The 21,557-nt window shown below is 37.8% G+C and overlaps 1 protein-coding gene across 9 annotated transcripts in view; it reads left to right on the top strand.

Annotated features, from left to right (window-relative positions):
- The window catches only part of HS3ST5 (heparan sulfate-glucosamine 3-sulfotransferase 5), a 204,007-nt gene that overhangs the window by 165,449 nt on the left and 17,001 nt on the right, over nucleotides 1-21,557 (top strand). The window contains exon 1 of one of the 9 annotated variants that reach the window (XM_084514595.1): nucleotides 4,238-4,327. The exons of the other annotated variants lie outside the window; for them this stretch is intronic. The gene's annotated coding sequence lies outside the window, so the exon portion shown is untranslated. Of the gene's footprint in view, nucleotides 1-4,237; nucleotides 4,328-21,557 lie in introns of those variants that run through there. 9 annotated transcript variants of the gene reach the window in all.

Here is a 21,557-nt window from a genome sequence, read left to right as displayed (position 1 = left end):
TATGGGTGAAAACTACTTCCAAGATCACAGACTGCTTTATTTATTAGTCCAAATGCAGTGGTGGGTGCCACTCAATGGTAATAACATTTTGTGACTTCAACATCTTTTGTCACCATGTAAATACAGCTCTGTAGAACTACTAGTGTGTGGAATATCTCTCTATAGCTTGAAGGAGTTGTGCATCCAGCCACATGTGTGACTGGTATGAATATGCTAGAATAAATACTCATGTTATGACATGTAAGCCTATATTCCTTATAGTGGACAATCCATCTCTCTAACACTATGTCTCTAGAGAACTATCTTAAAAGTTTTTTTGTGCAGTATAAAAATGCAATATTGTACTCTCTAATTCTTAGGTCTGCTTGTGGCAGGAAAATTGTTCTCTTAATCTCTCACTCCTGAGAAGCATAACGAAAATAAAGGCATCGTTATTAGTGCTTGGACTCTGAAGAGATGTCATTACATTTTTGTCACTATTCTACAGAGAGCTCTTAACAACTTCAGATTTTTAATTGCTCTGAACCAATGCAGAGTTCAGTTAATTGTGTGTCTTTTAAAGACTCCCTTCCTGCATAAAAGTAGGCTAAAATATCACCTTAATATCTTCACCCTAAACAAGTTTTCATTGCTGGGTAGCCATGTCTGCTATCCTTACTTTGCTTTGTAAGTTTTACCCAAGCTAAAAGAACATAGTTATCTCATCAAATGTAGGATATGCAATGTTCATCTGTACCTTTGCACCTACTTGTCTATTTCTATACCTATTGATAATACTCGTATAGACCTGCTTCCCATCATGTGTCTGGATGAGGGTAATAAAAATAAACAGATGGGTTCTTGTCTGGGTTATCCAAAGCAGATCTCTCCTGTCCACTTCTTCCACACATAACGCAGCAACATCTCAATGGAGGGCCATGCTGCTGACAAGTCAAAAAGAGGGGTACTGCTCCTGTGAGCATGCAGGCCTTGTTGAGTAGCAAAGTATGGCCCTGCAGAGAAGGACTCAGGGGTTCTGGCAGTTGAAAAGCTCAACATGAGGTGGCAGTGCTCACTTGCAGCCCAGAAGGCCAAGTGCATTCTGGGCTGCATCAAAAGTATGGCCAGCAGGTGGAGGGAGGGAATTGTCCCTCTCTGCTCTGCCCTTGTGAGATCCCACTTGGAGTACTGCATCCACTTCTGGGTCACCCAGCACAAGAAGGATGTGGAGTTGTTTGAATGAGTCCAGAGGGGGGCCACAAAGATGATCAAGGGGCTGTAGTATCCTTCCTATGAAGACAGGCTGAGAAAGCTGGGGCTGTTCAGCTTGGAGAAGAAACGTCTCCAAGGTGACCTCATTGTGGCTTTTCAGTACTTAAAGGGGACTTATAAAAGAGATGGAGATTGACTCTGCTCAAAGAGATAACGGCAGGATAAAGGGGAATGGTTTTAAACTAAAAGAAAGGAAATTTAGATTAGAGATTAAGAGGAAATTTTTCACTCAGAGGGAGGTGAGGCACTGGAACAGGTTACCCAGAGAAGCTGTGGATGCCCCAACCCTGGAGGCATTCAAGACCAGGTTGGATGAGGCCCTGAGTAACCTGATCTAGTGGGTGACATCCCTGCCTATGGCAAGAGGGTTGGAACTAGGTGATTTTTGGGATACCTTCCAGACTGAGCCATTCTATGATTCTATGGCAGCTTTTCTCCTGCTCCAGGACTCAATATGTCACACACAGCTTATCACTAGTTGATAGATGTGATCACAGAGCATGGAAGGGGCTGTGGCACAGTTCTATGAACAGGTGATGTGCCAGCGTGGCTGGAGTGGAACAAGGGACAGCAGTCAGTGATAGACACCTGATGCTAATACAACTGCCAAATGTCCAAGATTGCCTATGCCTCAAACTCAAGTTTAAATCAAAAGCTCTCACAAAAGCCTTCTCTTTCTGAAACTTTCTGATGCCTAACTTTCTATCCTAGCTTTCAATGACTAAATTTCTATCCTAACTAGAGCCCATGGCTTTGAACAAAATAAACCTCTTTGTAACACCAAAGTTAATCAACTGCAAAATTTTGAAAGTTGAGATTTCTTTAACAATGGTAAACAAATGAAAAAGAGGATGCTCCCCAAATACTTTTCCTTTAGATGTATCTTGACTATCATTGGATTCTGTGGTCTCAGGGCTGGAATTATTTTTTTTCTGACCTTTAAAGCCAAACCAGAGAAGTCATCAGCAGGACTTTGTCTTGGGTTTTCTGACATTTCTATAGAGGCCAGAAATGTTCAGCTCTGCAGAGGTTTCTGTTCAGTCCACATTCATGTCTGTACAGGGATCATAATGGTTGAAATGGACTTTTTTTTTTTTTTCCAATTGCATTTCAGTGTAAATGAAAACACCTGATCTGATTAATAACAATGGTGTTGCAAGCCCCAGCTGACTCAGTAATAAATAATTAGTCAGTGAAGCTCGTTGTCAAAAGAAATGTTTGAGAACATGTAATGAATAGGATTAAATGTTTTTTACATAAGAATTTTAAAGCATTCTAGTCTGGAAGTGTCATGTATTGAGCATAAAACAAACAAACAACCAAGAGGATTAAGAGCTAATTTACCCATCAGAAAGGTTCTTCCAAAATAGTACTCTTTGTTTTTATTGTCTTGCTTCTTGTTTGTTTTATACCATTCATTTCCAGGGACAGGGAGAAGAAGTAGAAAGAAAAAATCTAGCAGGCTTTGGACTCCATTGGAAACTGCTATGAATAGTTTGGCACTGATTCTCTCAGTGTTAGCAGAAATAACAGTCCTGAAAACAAGGGTCTGACCCTGCCTGCCTGGAGGCAGAAAAGCCAGTGTTGAGTTAAGCATGATCTGTGAAGGGACAGTAGCATCAGGCAGCAGGATATACCCAAGGCAGGTTTTACAGTCTTTAATCTTTCATTTCAGGAAATGTGATTTGAAAGAATGGGACAGCCTATAATGGGGTACTGCACTGGAAATTAGCCTAAGTACTACCTTGTGTCTGGTCATTTGCAAATATTTTTTGGGTAGTGGTTTATACTGAATGGCAACTTATTCCGAGAATTATGCCACACACAAAAATCATCCGCCTCTGTGAACAATCATAAGGCATAAATAAAATAAAATAAAATAAAATAAAATAAAATAAAATAAAATAAAATAAAATAAAATAAAATAAAATAAAATAAAATAAAATAAAAATTAATTCTTGAATCCTATAAGTTAATCCTGGAATTGTAACCCAAAGAGAAAATTTCTTCTGCGGATTGTGTGCCATGCCTTTTCTGAATGATTATCACAGATGGTGAAAAAGTCCCATGGCCTTATCCTCATGTTCTTTTTCATTCCAAAGGCAGTCCTCTGTGAAATACCAGCCTGACTGCATATGTTTGAACTCTGACTGTCCACTTAAACGTATGTTGCACTTCAGTGGTATGGTCGCCAGAAAAGAATGTTAGGCTCTATTTCAGATTTAGAGCAATTTAGCCTCACCCCACTGCCATTGAAACTTTGCCTAGTATTACCTCTGTTAGATTACACTTCTGAACTAGGATAGACGGAGTTAAAATAGTCCATCATGTTGAGCTTAATGCAATAGAGCTGGAAGCTTCCAGAAGACAGCTCCAGTCTCACCCTGTCCTCTATACACAGCTCCAAGTGCCCATCATCTCCTTCAGCTCTCCCCTGAGCAATTAGTTTCTGTCCTGGGAAAAGTTCTTCAATACTAGTCTATTTCTCAGTAATTAAGGAGTAAAATTTAATTTAATTTTAACTGACAAGAACGTAAAATTTAAATTTACTTTGATGATCTTGTATGTTACAATTTATTCTATCAACAGATATATAATGCTCATTTGATATTTTATATAACATGTATTCAGAAAGAATTTTGTAAGTACATAACACCAGAGATGTATAAAAACAATCACAGGATCTGTAAGTATTCTTATAATAGATGTGAAATTTTATTTCTGCTATAAATTTGACATAAAAGTGCTTCTCATACTTTGTGTCTAAGTAGTCGGTGAATTGCAGAAGGTGTGGGGAGGAAGCTGAGCAAAGGCATTGCAATCGTTGTGGTGTGCTCACTGTTTGTCACCTGATAGGGAAAGAACTGGGCTGCTGAGGAGTGCTCGGCTCCCAACCTCCCACTGCTGCTGCCCTGTAGCACAGTGTTGATCACTGTATTGTGCACTGTCTGCATTTCTAACTGTTATGTGATAGCCAGTCCCACTAAACAGGGGTAATTTGCCTCAACCCCTCTTGGTGAAACATTGTAAAACAGCTGGAGTGTTCTTATGGACTTGTCATTTAATGGGCTTTCTGGTGAGTAGCAGTACAAGCCTTATGCGTCTGGTACTAGTACATGGTGTACAAGTCATATCGAAACAGATCTGTTCCACAGGAAATGTGCCTTTATGCTTCCTAATTAAGCAATTAATATGAGTTTTTCCTACTATTTTGTAAATGTCAGAGGACAAAGTTGAGAACAAGTGCATGTTGTTATTTGTATTAAGAACTGAGGGCAAAAGAATAGTGAAAAACTGATGGTATGCAGAGCTGAATTCCAGATTAATGTTCAGTTATATTTTAATTGGACAGTTATTTTTATTTGTTTTTCTTCACTGTTTTGATATAATATGTTTTTAACATCCCCCTCCCAACCAAATAAGAATACAGACTTAAAGAAAGCCTTTGTTATCTTCTCTCTGTGAGTGTCCTTGAAAGTCCTTCTTTATTCTTATTACGAGTCTGTTCTTTTCCACTGGGAAACACATGTTGTCCTGTAACTTTAAACTCCTAAGAGACTAATGTCAAGAAAACTTAGATTGTCAAATAAAAACTGATTTGCATGGTCCAAGACTGACAGCCGCTTCATAATTTGTGCCAGTCAATGGAAATTTTGAAAAATTCACAACCAAAAAAATCTGTCTCAAGGAAAATATTCTCAATGTGTTCTATTCAAATTATACTAATTCTATCCATTCAATAAGCTTTGGTTCATTCACAAAAGAAAACATATATATATATATATATATATATATATATATATATATATATAGTTTGCTTAATAAGGTGATAAGAAGCTCGTTCAGTATGAACACATATTAATTTATTATACATTATTTTATTACTACATATATCTATGCATGTACATAATTAGGGAGAAAAAGAAAAGAAGACGAAGGGTCAGCATTGTGCTAGGTGTTACATTAGTTCTGCACTACTACATCCCCAAGAAAGCAATGAAATCAGTCAATGAGCAAATTTATACAAGTGGGAATTCTCTTGTTGTGCATGTTTAAAATGTTCCATTTAAAAAAAAAAAAAAAAAAAAAAGGTCATGATTGCCCAGTTTATGGCATGTTGTACCTCCCACAGAGTACAAAACAGCAAAAAACATTTCTAAGTTATTACATACAATAAATGTACCCTCTAGGCTGTTTTTTGGAGTGTTATATGCACTTGTTTAGCATGGAAAATTCTGTGGAGGCTTCCTGAGCTAGAAATACTCTGAGCTGATGTGCTGAGACTTCAGGAAAACGTGATTATGTTATATCTCTGGGCATCTGTACTCCTAGTCTATCTTCAAAATCTGATGTATATTAAAGACGTGGTTTTAGAAGGCCCACTGTATGCAAGTGGCTATGAAATATTAATGGTAGCTTAGGCAAACTGGCACTTGTTAAGCATATGGGTAGTATTATTAGCATGACATATGCCTGGCATTTGAGTAACAGTCATCAGTCTGGCTGAAACAGAAGGTGTCTGCTTCATGGGTCAGTTCTCTGCTGAAATCTGGACAGTTGAATTGAAACTAAGTAGTATTTGAACCCAGCTCAATTTAGAGAAACTATCTGGTCTCTTCATCTCCCATGCAGAACTGATCTTGAAGTTGCAGCTGATTGAGGAGACTTATTCAAGGAAAACAACTAAGATGATATAGACGCCTTCATCATGCAAATAACAAACATGTAATAGCAGCGCATCTGCAGCATGATAAAGCGCCCAGAGTTTCAGTGGCAGCAGCTCCACAGGCTGTGTAATGTGTATTTTGAAACTAAATCTTTCTTCCTCCTATTGACTTCTTGCCCTCTGGTACATCGAGTTGGCTGCTTGAGATGCTTTCACTAAGTACAAAGTCAATTGACTGTAAGTGGTGATGAAGAAAACATTGTGTGATTAATATTACAGTTCAAGCTCTTCTGATCAGTCACAGAAAGAGCAGTCAAATAAACTCAACTTCATTTTGAAGAACCACACTGTGTTAATGGCAGAGAGCCTGCCTTGAGCCCAAAGGGAAAAACAAGCCACTTGAGGCAAATCTCTCTTCTTTTACATAGAACAAACTAGTTGAGCAGTGTTAAAAGCTGCTTATTGATTTGTGCCCAGACTGAAAGCCATGCAGGGATGTAAATGAAAATGTGTCAAGAGTCAATATTGATTTTTTTTTTTTTTCTGTTTCTTCTTCTCTCTCTCTCTCTCTTTTTTTTTTTTTTTTTTTAACAAGACCACCCCCCACCCCCTGGGAAATACTGTTAGCTATACTTCTAAGCTTGCCAGTGAGTGAAGTAAGACCCCTTTCCACAAGACTACATATGTCCAGACATCAAACTTCCTTCTTTTACTGAGGTAGTATGGACACCATGCAGCGAGCAGCAATGTTGACAAAATTTATTTTTTGAGAAAATAGATAGGTGAGGAAAAATAAATGACAAAGAGAATAAATCAAATGTTAGAGAGGACAAATTTTCCAGACCAAGCTTGTAGTCTAATACTTGCAGAGCAAACCCAATTTAAAAAAAAAAAAAAAAAAAAAAAAAAAAAAAAGTAGTTGTTTGCAATAAAAATGTGTATTGATATAAATTGCACTCAACAAGAACCAAGGACAGAAAAAAGGCAGAAAGGGAATCCTGCTATCCCTGGGGAGGCATGCACTCAGATGGAGTAGACACAGAAAGAATTTCCCTTTGGAAAGTTGGAGTCTACAGCAAGAGACCCTACAAGATCCTTTCTGTTGGGTGAATACTAACAGAAGAGAAAGGGGTGATCCTGGAGATGTAATCCAAATATACTATTTGTTGAGTTTGCATCATCCTCAGCTAGGGATATACAAAATAGTTTAGGAAAATACAGATAACAGTTACCTCCTCTCCTCTCCTCTCCTCTCCTCTCCTCTCCTCTCCTCTCCTCTCCTCTCCTCTCCTCTCCTCTCCTCTCCTCTCCTCTCCTCTCCTCTCCTCTCCTCTCCTCTCCTCTCCTCTCCTCTCCTCTCCTCTCCTCTCCTCTCCTCTCCTCTCCTCTCCTCTCCTCTCCTCTCCTCTCCTCTTCTCTCCTCTCCTCTCCTCTCCTTTACCCCACCCCCTTTTTTTTTTTCTTTTCTGTAAAGCATCAAATACAAACTGCAATTGTCACTAAATCAATGTTATAGCTTTTTCTACTGGATTAAAAACTACTACTAGGTCTTTTAACTAAAATTTCTACCTTGCTACATCTTAGCAAGAAGTACTCCTCCAGGTCTTTGACAAAGAATCCTGCTAATGAACTAATTTTTTATACCTTGCTTAGAGGTGACAACAGGATGTGGTAGACAGTCTATTGCAACTCAGATCTTCTAAGAATTGACAAAAGACAACAAAGAAGGGTTGTATTTAGTATGGAGGCAACCTTGAGATAAATGTTATTTACTTTATTGGCATTTCTTCAAGGCTTTAGATACTTTGACAATTTCTAGCTTGCCCTCTTGGAATCCCTGCAAGCCATATCTCTACTGAGTGCCAGATTCTGCAGCTGGCACCCTTCTCACCTCAACTGTTGTTTCCCCAGAATGACAAAAGAATTATTTCTAACTGAAAATATAGAAATCATAGAATCATAGAATATCCTGAGTTGGAAGGGACCCTTAAGGATCATCAAGTCCAACTCTTGACACCGCACAGGTCTACCCAAAAGTTCAGACCATGTGACTAAGTGCACAGTCCAATCTCTTCTTAAATTCAGACAGGCTCGGTGCAGTGACCACTTCCCTGGGGAGCCTGTTCCAGTGTGCAATCACCCTCTCTGTGAAGAACCCCCTCCTGATGTCAAGCCTAAATTTCCCCTGCCTCAGCTTAACCCCATTCCCGCAGGTCCTGTCACTGGTGTTAATGGAGAAAATGATATTTTAAATTGTACAGGAAAACAGATCAAGTACCACAGAAGTAACCTGGTAGTCTTCCAGCCACTAGGGAAAAAGTGTGTCCCAAAACAAGAAAAATTCTGGAGCAAATTAGAAGTGTAGCCCGAAGTATGTTTCGGTTTGTGGAAATACTCCTATCAATTTCATATTGATGTGGTTCAGGTTCCTGCTGATTAAAATTATAAAAATAATAATAATAATAATAAATCATTTTTATGGCTCCAGCAAACTGAATTTAAAGTCTGCAACTGATTTATAGATAGATGCCCAGTTGTATGGGCTGATGAAATAAAAGCAATTGAAAGAAAGGTGTTCACAAGGTTCCCTTTTCATTTTTCATCACTTTAAACAGGTTTTAGTCCCTTTTAATTTAATTTACTTTTTTGCTGCGAAACAAAATGAGAATCATAAATGTAGAGGCTTTTGTTTTTGATTTGTTTGTTTTGTTTTGTTTTAAGAGAAGAAACAAGAAGGTAATATCTTGTACAAACTTGGTGTAATTTGTCACAGATTAGGAAAGAATGGTGACACTCAGATTTTTTATGCATTCTAGTTTGTCAGGCAGGTTGCTTTCAGTTTTGTATTTATAACTATTCAGACATTATTATTAAAATTGAGGCAGAGGGATATGGAAGAAGATATAAAATTATTTTACTGCTATGTAAAAAATGTGCAGAGATAATCACTTAGTGGAATTCTAATATAAAATAAATTAACAAAAAGTATGAAAGGTAAAACACTTATGAATTGGATGCATTTTATAAATCTATTTTAAAAATGCATGAATAGGAACAATCTGACATTAACTACTTTACAAACATTTTACTTGTCTCATAATAATGTTCTTTGCATAATTGATTTTATTTTGTCAACACAACAATTTCCAGTGCTGTCTCACACATCTGTTTTCTAAGAACAATAACTGAAAATAATCTGTATGGTTTCATCCAACTTTGGAAACATATATTCCTTCTATACATCTGAAGGATTAAATAGAAGGGACATAGGTTATACCTACCTAGATTCAGGTAGAAGACATGTACTGATATGTAGAGTATTTAATTAACATCTCCTGGAGTCCTCAATCCCTGGTGCAGTGCTCCACCTTGGAACTGCACAGGAAAGTACCTAGACAAACCAGGAATTAAATGAAGGGGAAAGGATCATTTACCTCTGGCTAGAGGGACATCTTTCTCTCAATATTCTTGGACATACATTCTGCCCTACAGCTAGGTGCCAAAACCTTCCTTCTATATTTGATGAACCAGACACATTTCACATATTTCTATGATATTTCATCCATTCACCTAATGCAAATAGAGAATTATGATTAATTATTTGTTCTGGAGCATGGACTTGAATCTTGATAACCCAGTTGAGTTACCTAAGTGTTGGCAGTACTTAATCCTGTAACACTTAACTCCAACCTTAGGTATGTTCTGAAGGTACTTCTGTGAACCAGAGTGACTAGAAAAATGGGTAGACAATTGTTTCATTTAAGAATTCACCTTTGGTTTTGTAATAGATGGCTCAGTCTTCAAAATAGGACTATAATCAAAGTTTACAATTTATTAAAGGAATAGAGGTAAGCAAACAGCACTGGGTGCACCAGGAGTCTCTGCTCCACCAAGACGCACACCAGTTACATCAAGCAGCTGATTTTTATGCTCCTAGGCTGATACATATTCATTACTACTTCTAAAAAAAACAGGGTTATTATAATTAGTTTCCGGAATCCAAACCCTCCTACTGGAGCATGCGTATCAGTCTCCGGTGGTCCCTCTGGGGGTCTCTGGGGGTCTCTCATGCTGAAGGCTCATAGTCTTCCTCCCCCCTCTCTATTGTCCAACTTGGCTGTATGTCAGAGACTTGTGCAACATCCCCTGCAAGCTTTGTCTTTTAGTTGTTCTTCAGCTCTCCCTGTCTCCTTAATCTCCTGGCCAGATATCAGAAACTTGTATAGTGTCCCATGCAATCGTCATAATAGTTAGCAGTTATTCTGAAACCCCCCAGATATCAGAGACTTCAAGGAATAACCTACAAATACATTTCCCTTCAATCTCTCTATTGACACAAATTGCTAAAACATTCCTTTGCAAGATACAAGAATTATATACATTAACCACTCTGTTTTTCTTAGACTTGTGGTTATACAAGGGTGTGTAAGACAGAAGGTCACATTCATCATACCATGCGGCCCTAGCACTGTTCCAAACTGACATGAATCAGATGAACATATCTCACAATTTGTGCTAGGATTCTTACCTGGGGAACTAGTGCCATTGCTTTTCTTAAAGCTTACCCAGAAAAAGATACTGACATAGTTTTACCATCTCTTCCACCCTGTGAGAAGAACCAGTCAAACACAAGTGCAGCAGAAAAGTAATACAGCTGTTACTGAATCCTGAGTTTTCTGAGATGTGTTTGAATTTTGTGGTTACCCAATGAGGCAGTGACCTGACAAAATCATGCCCTAGCAAATACCCAGTGCCAGAAACTGCCCCAGTGCAGCAGACTTAAAAAATACTTCTTTTTCTTGAAGTCCTTCTGATGTACCTAACTAGTCACATGGAACACGAGGGCTCACATGCTTCATCAGCCAGTCTAGGGGCAAAGACACGGCTACGTATTTAAATTAGAGCAGTCACTGATTTAAATAATGAGTATTTTTTGAAGCAAAGAACAAAAACGAGGTGTTCCCTGTCCTTGCTGAATGTCCTAATTGCTGCGTCTAGTCATGCTCTGTCCTGCTTTCTAGCCCAAGGAATTCTTAATTATTTAATGTAAAATAAAACAGCTTTGTTAGAAGTAGTGCAGTGTTCTGTCTGTCCCTCTGTCTCTATACATTTGCACATGCATGCACATACATAATGACACCAGCCCATAAATGGAAAGGTTGTAATTCTCTTGGGAGGTGAGATATGTGAGTTTGAATCCTCTTAGGCTTGAGGGTAAGGGAGGATTAATTTTGTGTTTTGGTGGCGGTGGCGGTGGTGGTTTGTTGTTGTTGTTTGTGTTTTGTTTTGTTTTTGTTTTGTTGTTTCTTTGTTTGTTTTCATACTCTTATACTACAAGAGAGTTTTAGTGGAGGTCTTGAAGGAGAATGGTAGAGTGACCTTGGGAATATTGCATGCCTTGTATTTTATTGAATAATAAATTTTTGGAAGGCAGAGAAGATGACAAGTAGTGGGAAAGAGGCAAATCAAGTTATCCCAAAACTTTATTGGTGAAAATAATCATTTTAATGATCTGGTGGGGGTGCTTTGGTGCACGCTTTGATGTGTAAGTCACTTGTCATTTTTACAGATGCAGTGCTTTGAAGTCAGTATAATGGTATATCCCATTTCTTAGCACAGGACATAGAGAGGAGACATGATAATAGCTTATCTGTTTTCATTCTAAAATTTGAAATATCTTCAAGATGGAAAGAAAAAAAAAAAAAAGAAAAAGAAAAAAGAAACAATAATATGGATGAAATAGCAGCTAAGAGAACTGTTCAAAATTCTCTGAGAAATCTTTATGAAAAACATTATCAGTCATGTTGTTTAATGCTGTATTTTCTTATTTAGGTGTTTATTCAGAAGTGAATTCAATGTGTAACATAAGAGGCTTTACCTGAGCTTCAGAATATATATATATATAAAGCTTGTATTTTTGACAGAATGGGGAAAAATATTACTCTTTTTTATCTCCTCTCAACTAACTCTTTAACCCTCATTTAATGCCTGTCTTGTTTTAAGCACATGCTCCTGTGCTATTGAATCCAATACAGCATTTTTAGTCTTTCACTCCTGGAAGAGTATGAGTTTCATTGCTTTGGGGCTAGACTGAGGGGCAAGAGGAAAATCAGATTCGTGTTTTGTGTAGAAGGAAAAGAGGCAGAGGGGGGAAGGAAATAATGTGTGAATAGGAAAAAAAAAACAAACAAAAAAAAAGATTATACATTAAAAAGCCTTTCACAAATCCAGTCCACCTCCCTTCACCCCTCTACCCACCCCATGAAATTATTGTCTTTGATCCCATTTTTTGCCCTCTCCCTTTGTTCAGTGACACAAGTATTTGACCCATGCCCTGAAAGGTAACAATTCCCATTTCCTTTCCTTCTCAGCTCTCATAGTGAAGAGGAACTTCTTGAAAATAAATGTTTATGAAATTGCTTTTTTACTGTGAGCTCAGTACATTTGTGAATATTCATGCCAAAAGAATCTTACATGACTGAGTACTTAGAAACACAAACAAATACAAGTAGACTGGGAAGGCAGTTAAAATTTGTTTTCTAATTTGTTGTAGTGGTTAGGAGCATATTTTAACTCAATTTCCTGTGTTCTCCATGATTACTGTAGGTTTGTCAATAAGAAAAACTTACCAGAAAAATATCTGGATACTTGCCCTTAAATAAAACATTATTGTTTATGCCTTGTAATCAAGGATACTGTTTACAGGGCAGATAACAGTTAAGTCTTCTTTACATTATTGACTATATGATTTACTTCTTTTTGCAACTGCATTTAGATGTGCTAAAACCTCTCTTCACTCTATATCATCTTCTCACTCTCTTGCTGCAGTGTGTGAATGTAGCATCAGTAGTCATATAAAACAGGTACAGATCAGAGTCCAAACCACTGCTTGCCTGCAACCAATGGCTGTGGCACTCTTTATATTATTTGTTTTCTGTTCTGTAGCGGAGCCTGAAAAGATGCTTAGGGAATAGTATATTATTGGACATGGGCATAAAGACTTCATCAACTTAATGGAACAATTAACTCAACCACTCTGTTGCTCTTGATCTGCAGAATTTTACTTCAAGATTAGAGTGATAAGGTGAAGATTAACACCTCTGGGTCAGTGGGGCTGATGAGACATGATTTATTAATCCTCAAAGAAAACCTTAATTGGACATGGGAGCACTCTTTCCTTCATTGTTAAACACTGCCAATTCCCTCGATAATTAGGGTAGATGGTGAGTGTGATTGAGGCTTATTGTAATTAGATGCACCAAAACCAAGGTAATGATTTTCTCCCCTGGGAATACCATGTGTTATTTCCTCCATATAAATCAGCAGTGATGTTTGCAGTCACCTGAAAAATGTCCCCTACATATAGCCATTGAAGACCCAAATATAACTTACAGAAGGGAGGAGAAGAACAGTATTCATAAGAAAAAAAAAAAAAAACTTTGATTTAAAGGAACTGTCTTAAATCCTGGCCTTCAGAGCACAGAGGATTTACTCTGCAAGCAGGTTAATGAGCAGGTTGATTCATTCTTATTTTTTTTAGCTATCATTACTCATTCTCTCATCATGTTCTTTCCATTAAGAGACACTGATTTATAGGAATAAGCACTCCTCTAAGGAGTTTGCTTGGTTTTGAAACTAAATTTTGGAAATACTTTCTTTTTCAAAGAAATGCCCTTGTGCAGGCAATCTAAAAAAAAAAAAGTGGCTTCATTATAACACAGCTTAAGATGGGAGAAAAGACCATTGGAATACAATTCTAGCTGAAGAAACAGAGCTGCATGGCTTCAGGATTCATTAGGAAGCTTGGTGTAGTGCAGAGCTGATGAAATAAGTTAACATTCTCATTAGGGGACTGGAGCAATCACTTGGAAAAAGCCTCCTTTGCTACGTTTGTTTACTGTGTCACAGGAAACATGTCCTCAGTCAACTGGGGTAATCATTGTCAGTGTTTTACATAGTTACAAAGCAAACTAATAAGCCAGATTGTCAAATTATGTCAATCATGTCTAAACATCAACAAGCAAATTGCTGTATGCAGATGGGAAATTTGTAAAAAGCCTAGATACTCAGTACAGTGTGAACTGTGCAGGCTGAGATAGTGATTTAAGACTACCATCCAGGGGAATATGACTTTCCATCATGTAGCTCTGAAGTCAGATTGCTGTCTGTATTAAATTGCTTGGTGACACTTTTGACATTTAGGACACTGACCAGGGAGAACTTTTATCATCAAGTGTTATGTCCTGCTTCCCCTACCCCATCACTTTACCCATTATATTATCACACTGGTATAATAGTTGTTTTCTTGTTGCTTCTGCTGTGGTCCTCAGGATTTATTACAGCTTCACACCTAGACTGGCTTCCCAAGGCTCCAGCTGAAAGAGAGATGAGAACCAAGAAGTGCTGTCAGAATATTTTCTGTTAAAGACAAAGGAAAATCATATATATTCGTACGCAGTCCTGTTGGGGATTGGAGTCAACTTTTAGCCCAGTGTTCCTGATGTTAGTTTTCTGAGTGACAAATCCTTTTGGCACTTGTCATCTTTGCACCAGACACTACCCTAGGGGGGGAGAGGACCTGTTTGTGGCTGGTAGTTGCTGAGTGCCTGTGTGATTTCACCCCTGTCCAGACTGATACGTGAGGGACAAAATAATAAAGAATTTTAAAAATCTTATAAAGCTTTCAGAATACTTAAATAGACTGAAGTGAAGAATGCACAGGAAGGCAAGATAACAAGTAAGACATCAATCTGTAGAAAGAACAAAAGATCTATTAAATTAATCAATAGGTCTTTTACAGTGGCAAATATAATTTAGTTAAGGAAAACATAGTGCAAGAAGAATATAATGAGTTTTCTACCACTTTTACAATTGAGAAGAACAGTTAATGGTATATAGGTATATTCCTCAGAGAGCTAAAGAGTCCTCTGGAGGATAGGCTTGGAGCTCTGACAGCGTAACAGAGCCCAGTGCAAAGTACTGTCCTTTAGGAATGCAGCCTTAGACCCACAACAGAAAGATGTCACCTCATCAGGAAGACTGGAACATAACACATACTAAAGCCAGTTTCAGTCTTTCCTCATATTTTGAATGAAATAACAAGGAAGAAATATGTATTAATTCCCCAGAAATTTTGAATGCCCTTCAAGAACATAAGGAAACAATGGGAGAAAAAATAATTTATACTGTAAACAGGAACAGCTGTCCATGGCCCTCTCTAATAGGATAACCTCTCTGCTATTGTAGATACCTCTGCAAGTCACTCTTTCCATTAGGCAAGTGCCAAAGATTCAATATTGGTTCTGCCCAAAATGTAAGTTGGATTGTTCAAATACAATGAAATGTGGATTTATTTATTTATTTATTTATTTTTGCTGTGGAGAATATTGTATGCCTTTATCCAGTTTTTAGATTCTAATACTGAAACCCCATCATTTTCATGGTCATTCTGTAATGAATGACTGGCTTAATATTGATTTGTTTTTCCAAGGATTCACTCACAGTGATACAGATTTTCCTGCATCACCATTAAATGTCCTGTAGTATTGATTTCCACTGATCCATGATCATTCTTACTCGGGATTTGTTCATTCATCCTGCATAGTACAGAGTGCTTGCTCCATACTGTGTTGGTTTTTTTTTTTCCTTTACTAACATCCCCTTGAAATGCAGTCATGAGCAACCAAGAGTTCAGGAATTTGGAGACTCAGACTTTTACAACATCTCCTCCTTGTAGCATCAAAAGACTTGACTCCAATATTGTTAGATATATTTTTACAGCTTCTCAAGAGTTTTAACTGTCACAGTCTGAAACAAGGCGCAGCATCCCTTCTTCTAATGTTGAGTATTCGTGGCCAAATACAGGCAACTGCTATTCAATAACAGTTTCCTGAAATTTGGGCAAGAGGAATGCAAGCAGCACTAAATTAAACTATTAGTGCAACACACAGAAGGGGTGGGGTTGAACAAACTTAACAACTGTATCATCCCCCATCTGACTGGAGTGCTGATGTTATTAATTTAAAGCTGAACCAGCCATCTGGGCTCTTTAGCATCCATATATGTTATGTTAGAGTCTGATCCTCAGAAAGGAGGAACCAGGGAAAACTTAATCTGCCATTCTGAAGAAAGGCGATGATATTTCCTTTTCTCAGTATGCAGCAGCCTTTGCAGAGCAGGAATTTAGGAGACCCATGGGGTCTGTATATGCTAGCAGGCACAAAGGCTCATTTTAACTTCATCTTGCCCTTTGGGAGAGAGTAAACACACAGAACATTTTTCTTTCTGCACAACTTCATAATAAACTTCCAGAGGAGCATAAGCTTGACAGACCTTGCTATGCCATTCTAATTAAAATAGATCTTCCTTTAAACAATTGATTACATTAAAAAAAAAATAAGAAAAAAAAAGAAAAAGAAAACAGAAAAAAAAAAAAAAAAAAAGCACAGTCATTTCAGTTTCAATCTCACTAGAAAAACACCTATCACTAAGCTATTATATCTTGTGGAAAAAAAAAAAATTCAACTCGGTTGACTTTAAAATGCAATCAATGAGAAATCACTCTTGACTTTTTTGATTGGGATTTAATTTGATTTTGAATGGTTTTGTGTCCTTGTAGACTATTAATTAGAAATAATAATAGTATTGTTCTTCTACAGAAATTTCAAACACATCTGCCTTTCTATAAAGCAGATGGCTGGTACAGCTCAATGCACTGCCAGTCACAACAGAGGTCTCAGCTCGATTACTTCTGTTAGCTGGCAGGGGAAGGATCTGGTGGAAAAATGGTAACCCTGAGCAGAGGAAGAAGTTGTCAATGGAGTGTATGTTTTCCAAGCTGCAATTTGAGAGGCAGTTACAGGCAGGAGGAACTGTCCTGTTATCACAACATTGCAGCCATCAAGGCTTGGGACACTGTAGGGAAATGTATAGGAATGACACCACGGTAGCGGCAACTGCCTGCTCTCGAATCCCAAGTATTAAATTGGTGTCAAATAATCTGATCCACAATTTTATCCAAAGCATTATGTTACCCTCTGAGTAGACCTTCCTTGGCCAAAAGCAAACTTTTGCATTATCTTCTGTTTGTTCAAGAGATAAGCCTAGCAGCTGCTGTTGTTGTGTAACATTTATATCCTTACAGAGGCTGCAATAACAAGAGAAACTCCATGTGCTGGGGCTGGTCCCTGCAGTAACCTTGGAAGTAACAGGACACACAGTGTTGTGCAGAGCAGTCTCTCTCTGATAGGAGACAACTAGACAACTGGGTGGTTGCCTTTATTTTCTTTTTTTTTTTTTTTTTTTTACCTTTACACTGCAGAGTAGATCCTAGATACTAGTCTGCAGAAGTGCTTTCCATTAATATTCTGCTGACAGACTTCATTTCAAAGCAAGTGTTTGTTATTTTCATAGATGGAAAGAAGCTGTTAGTGTTCTAAGAGATAAAAGATTTTTTTTTCTTTCTTGCCTGGTGAATCAAAGGGTACAAATATGTTCATAGTTCTGTGGCTGGTTTCTGCAGCATATGCTGATAGAGCTGTGAGGGCTTAGGACAAGAAGTGTGAATGTGTGTAGAGGGTTGATTTCTTTTTAATCATCCTTGTTCTTCACACAGCAGTGTGAACAAAGCCTGAAGTTGGGCTGCCTGGGAGCATGGGCAGGTTGGGCAGAAGCCCAGAAGCTTCTTCCTGGAAAAAATGCAGGCAGCTGGAGTGAAGAGAGCAGGGAGAGCAGTGGCCTCACATCAGGGAAACATTTTTCTGCCTAGGAGTTTTGTATTTGCATTAAAAAAATATTGCTCCTGGAATCCCAGCAGACATGGTTCTCAGGCACTGAACTGTTCCTCTAACAAGGTGTAGCTAGAGAAACTTTCTTCTGCTGAGGCTAATCTGACATCTCTTCTGCGAGTAGCTTTATCTGTCAAGGGCTCTGAACAAACACCCTTCAGAGGCAAAAACTATATCTACAAATTCAAAGGGGAAGGAAAGAATAAACGTTACGTATAAATGTAACAACAATCCTTTGCAATAGAAGAGAGCAAGGTTCTCTTCATATATAAAACTTCAACTCCATGGTTCCTTTGTACCTACTTTATGTCTACATTTTATAAAACAAGTTAGAAACTTCCTGTGCTGACCTAACACAACATAAAGACATCTCTGCAACTTCATATTCCGTAGATAACTATTAAACAGATAACAATAAGACCAATAAATTGGAGTAAGGAGGTACCCTTTCTCATACCACACTCTCCAGGGTTTGATTCTGTTGTTAGCAACAATGTGGCCCCTGCCATCATCCCACCTTCTTGGATTCTTAATTGTTATTAAGGGTACTCAGTCCCACAGACTACTAGATACATTAAATTTGATCATACGCAATACAATTAATAAATTTACAAGACTAAAAGTTCCTGTCCCGTCAAGAAGAATTGCTCAGGGAAGTAATACAGGACATTGATTTTTAAGAAAATAAATATTTCTAATGAGAAATGAGGTAGGTAACAACAAGAATTTTCATGGAGTCCTGAAAGAAGCATCTTTAAGGACTGAAGAATTAAGGGAACCTGTAGGTCAGACTCTGCTACCTGAAAGAAATTGATGAATTAATCCACATCTGCTACTGGTAAAATTATCTTAGGTAACACTATAATGTTGCTTATTTCTTCTAGACTGTGATCTTGCGTTTGAGAAAGCAGTGCCTATTGCAGAGAGGAGGCGAGTCCTTCACCTGGGTGGCTGTCAGCACAGGGGAAGGAGTGCATCACAACCATCCAGCCCCAGTCCTGACAGTGGCCTTGAGTGGGGATGCAGCAGTGCTCAGCAGAATCAGAATCAACATTTGTTTGTGAACATATTGTACACTCTGGTGGGGGAAAAGACTAGTGTCTCTTTTACTGCAACCAGCAGGCTATGAGATGAAATACTTCAAAAATTAACTTCCAGGAGACAGACTTGAAGTATATAAAAGAGGATCCTTCTCTGAACTTAACCAGCATAGCACATAATTCACTAAAGCTTTAATGGTGAATTTATGATGTGGAAAAATTTATTTCCTATCACATCTTCTCATTAAAAAAAGAAAGAGAGAAAGGAAAATAGAAATATTTCCCACATAAACTTCAGTTACTTCTGGTGAAATGCCAGGATGAAAAGAGTAATTAGGATTCAAGGTCAAAATGGAATTCTTTTTCCGTCCCAGTCCTTCACACATCATTCTGTTAAATGAGAGAACTGAAGAGAGGAAGAATTAACTGATTTCTTTTAAGTTTAGTAATTGCAAATGCAAAATGAATATCGTTCTACAGACATGGTGCCAGAGGACAACGCGAGCTAACGAAATAATGGTAGCCCTGATAAATAATTTATGCACCATATCAAAAGCTGAATGAGATAAAGAAATGGAGAACCCATATGAAAATTTAGAAATTGCTCAAAGCTCTTCTTCCAGTGACTCCCAAGAGGCTGAGCACAGAGCACTAATAAACTCTGTGACCGTGTATAATTCATAAACTTTCTTTTTTTTTTTTTTTTTTTTTTTTGATTTTCACTGCTTACAGTTTATATTTAACAAAGGAACAAAGGATAGAAAAACCCTGGTAACAGTTGAGAGAGGGCATAAGCCAGCTGATTCCTCCACTTAGTCTATTCATAAAGGGCATCTGTTTTCATCCCAAACTACAAATATATCCACCATTAAATTTAGCACTTTGAAAATGGGAAAAGATAGAAAGAAAAAAAATGCTCATATCCTCATGCTTAGTTTTTATTTGTGTCTTTATGCCAGCTATTACAAAGTGAGATTACAGTACAACAGAAGCTATGTTGAAATTATTTTTATTAATTATATTCTTTTACAGCTCCTGGTTAATGTTCAGACTGGATTTATAAATGATCCATTCAATGGCCATAAAGCGAACTCAGAGCAAACCTGTGGATTCTGTCTGAAGGCAGTGGGATGTTTCTGAATGCATTACACATTGAGAAACTTCCATCTCACACAGCCACATTAGAAAGATATTAATAAATATTACTAAATTTCCCCCCACACACAAATCTAGAAATTATTTTCAAATAAGATTTGCCTTGAAATGATTTCAGCTGTCAAAGTAACAAGCCTGTGAAGTCATATTTGAAAAGACAGGGTGTCAAGGGGGGTATTTTTAACTCTTTACATGTCAACACTTTGTCATGTGATTTCATGCGCAGCACGATTCAGTTGCAAAACCAGACTTTTAAAATCTGTTGTGGATCTCAGCAGCTTGATGATTTGCCCCTTTAAGGATGTACAATGAAATAGTTTAAGCTGTTAAGTTTTTTTCTCCTAGATTATCTTGGAGTTTTACTTTTTATTTTTGCAGTCTGTCTGGAAATAAGGGACACTGCCCTGTGGCTTTCTGAAGGAAACCCTCTGCTTCCTACTTTGCGTGCACAAGCAGGGTGCAGCACATTTCTCAACCGTGTGACACATTTCAAGCTGCTGAAGGGCTGTGATGGCACCTGCAGCCTTTGCTAGCATGTGTCAGAAGCAGACGGTCTGCAGACACCAGCAGACTACTACATGACAAATTTCCAAGCTGCTCCCCACCAAAGACAGAGAAACCACCCAGCACTGTCAGGGCACCTTTGGTGATTTCTTGGCCTTGGTGGATAGATGGGAAAGGTGATTGCTACCAGCAAACTGCAGAAGCAGATACAGAGCAGCTGCACTTTGATGATGTGCTGCATTGGTGCATAGCCTGTCATCAGGCTGAGGAGAACAAAATCCATTCCTCAGATCCTGTGTGGCTGCCCTGCCTGAGTCTAAGAGCCTGTTCAGTGTTATTAGAATATTGTTTACTTCATTAATTTCCTCCTACCATCAATTGGTGAATAAATTATTCATAAGAAAATTTATAAATTATTCTACCAGCTCTATTGATGATTGAATAATATTGACCAAATAAATTATTCACTCTTTTTTCCCCCACCAATTGACAAATAAATTATTTGTGAGTATCTTTTTCTACATTATTAGATCAAATCTTCCATCTGTTGAGACATTTATAACATGTCACTCCCTGATGTCTCCACTAGTTGTAAAACACTGGAGAACTTTTTTTTTCCCCCATAGGAAATTGAATTAGTTTAACTTTATTTCATACATGTAGCACAGTTGTTTTGAATGCAAGTTCTTTTGAACAGAAGTTGACATGTAGAGGTGGTTTTTTACATTTCAAAGACAATTAAACAAAGCATTGAGATATTTTGCAGTTAATTCTCAGCCAACAATACATTACAATATATTTGAAATTGTGCAGATTATTTTACAACTTCCTATATTAGTACAAAATAATCAGCATTGAGGCTACCACCAGCCCATATCCCTAATAGGCACTATAATATAAGTTCTGTAAATGAATTTCAGGGGCAAATGTAGCCAAACCAGACAGATATCTTGAGTAATGACCACTACAAATGTGAACTGCATAGGCCAGAGGTTATTTCAAATTCCTGGATAAATCACTGGAGGTTCACATCTAGCTAAATCCATTGATTCTCTCTCTTCTTTCACTGATTCATGACTAACTTACGTGGTATGCAAGTGATGATCCTTAGCTGTGGCATCATTTCTAACATATATTACCATGCAAGCAAAATTT

This window comes from Aythya ferina (genome assembly GCF_964211825.1).
Source record: "Aythya ferina genome assembly, chromosome: 3".
In the NCBI taxonomy this organism is placed as follows: domain Eukaryota; kingdom Metazoa; phylum Chordata; class Aves; order Anseriformes; family Anatidae; genus Aythya; species Aythya ferina.
The sequence above is the reverse complement of the archived record's forward strand: the minus strand, read 5'-3'. Positions and strand labels throughout refer to the sequence as shown.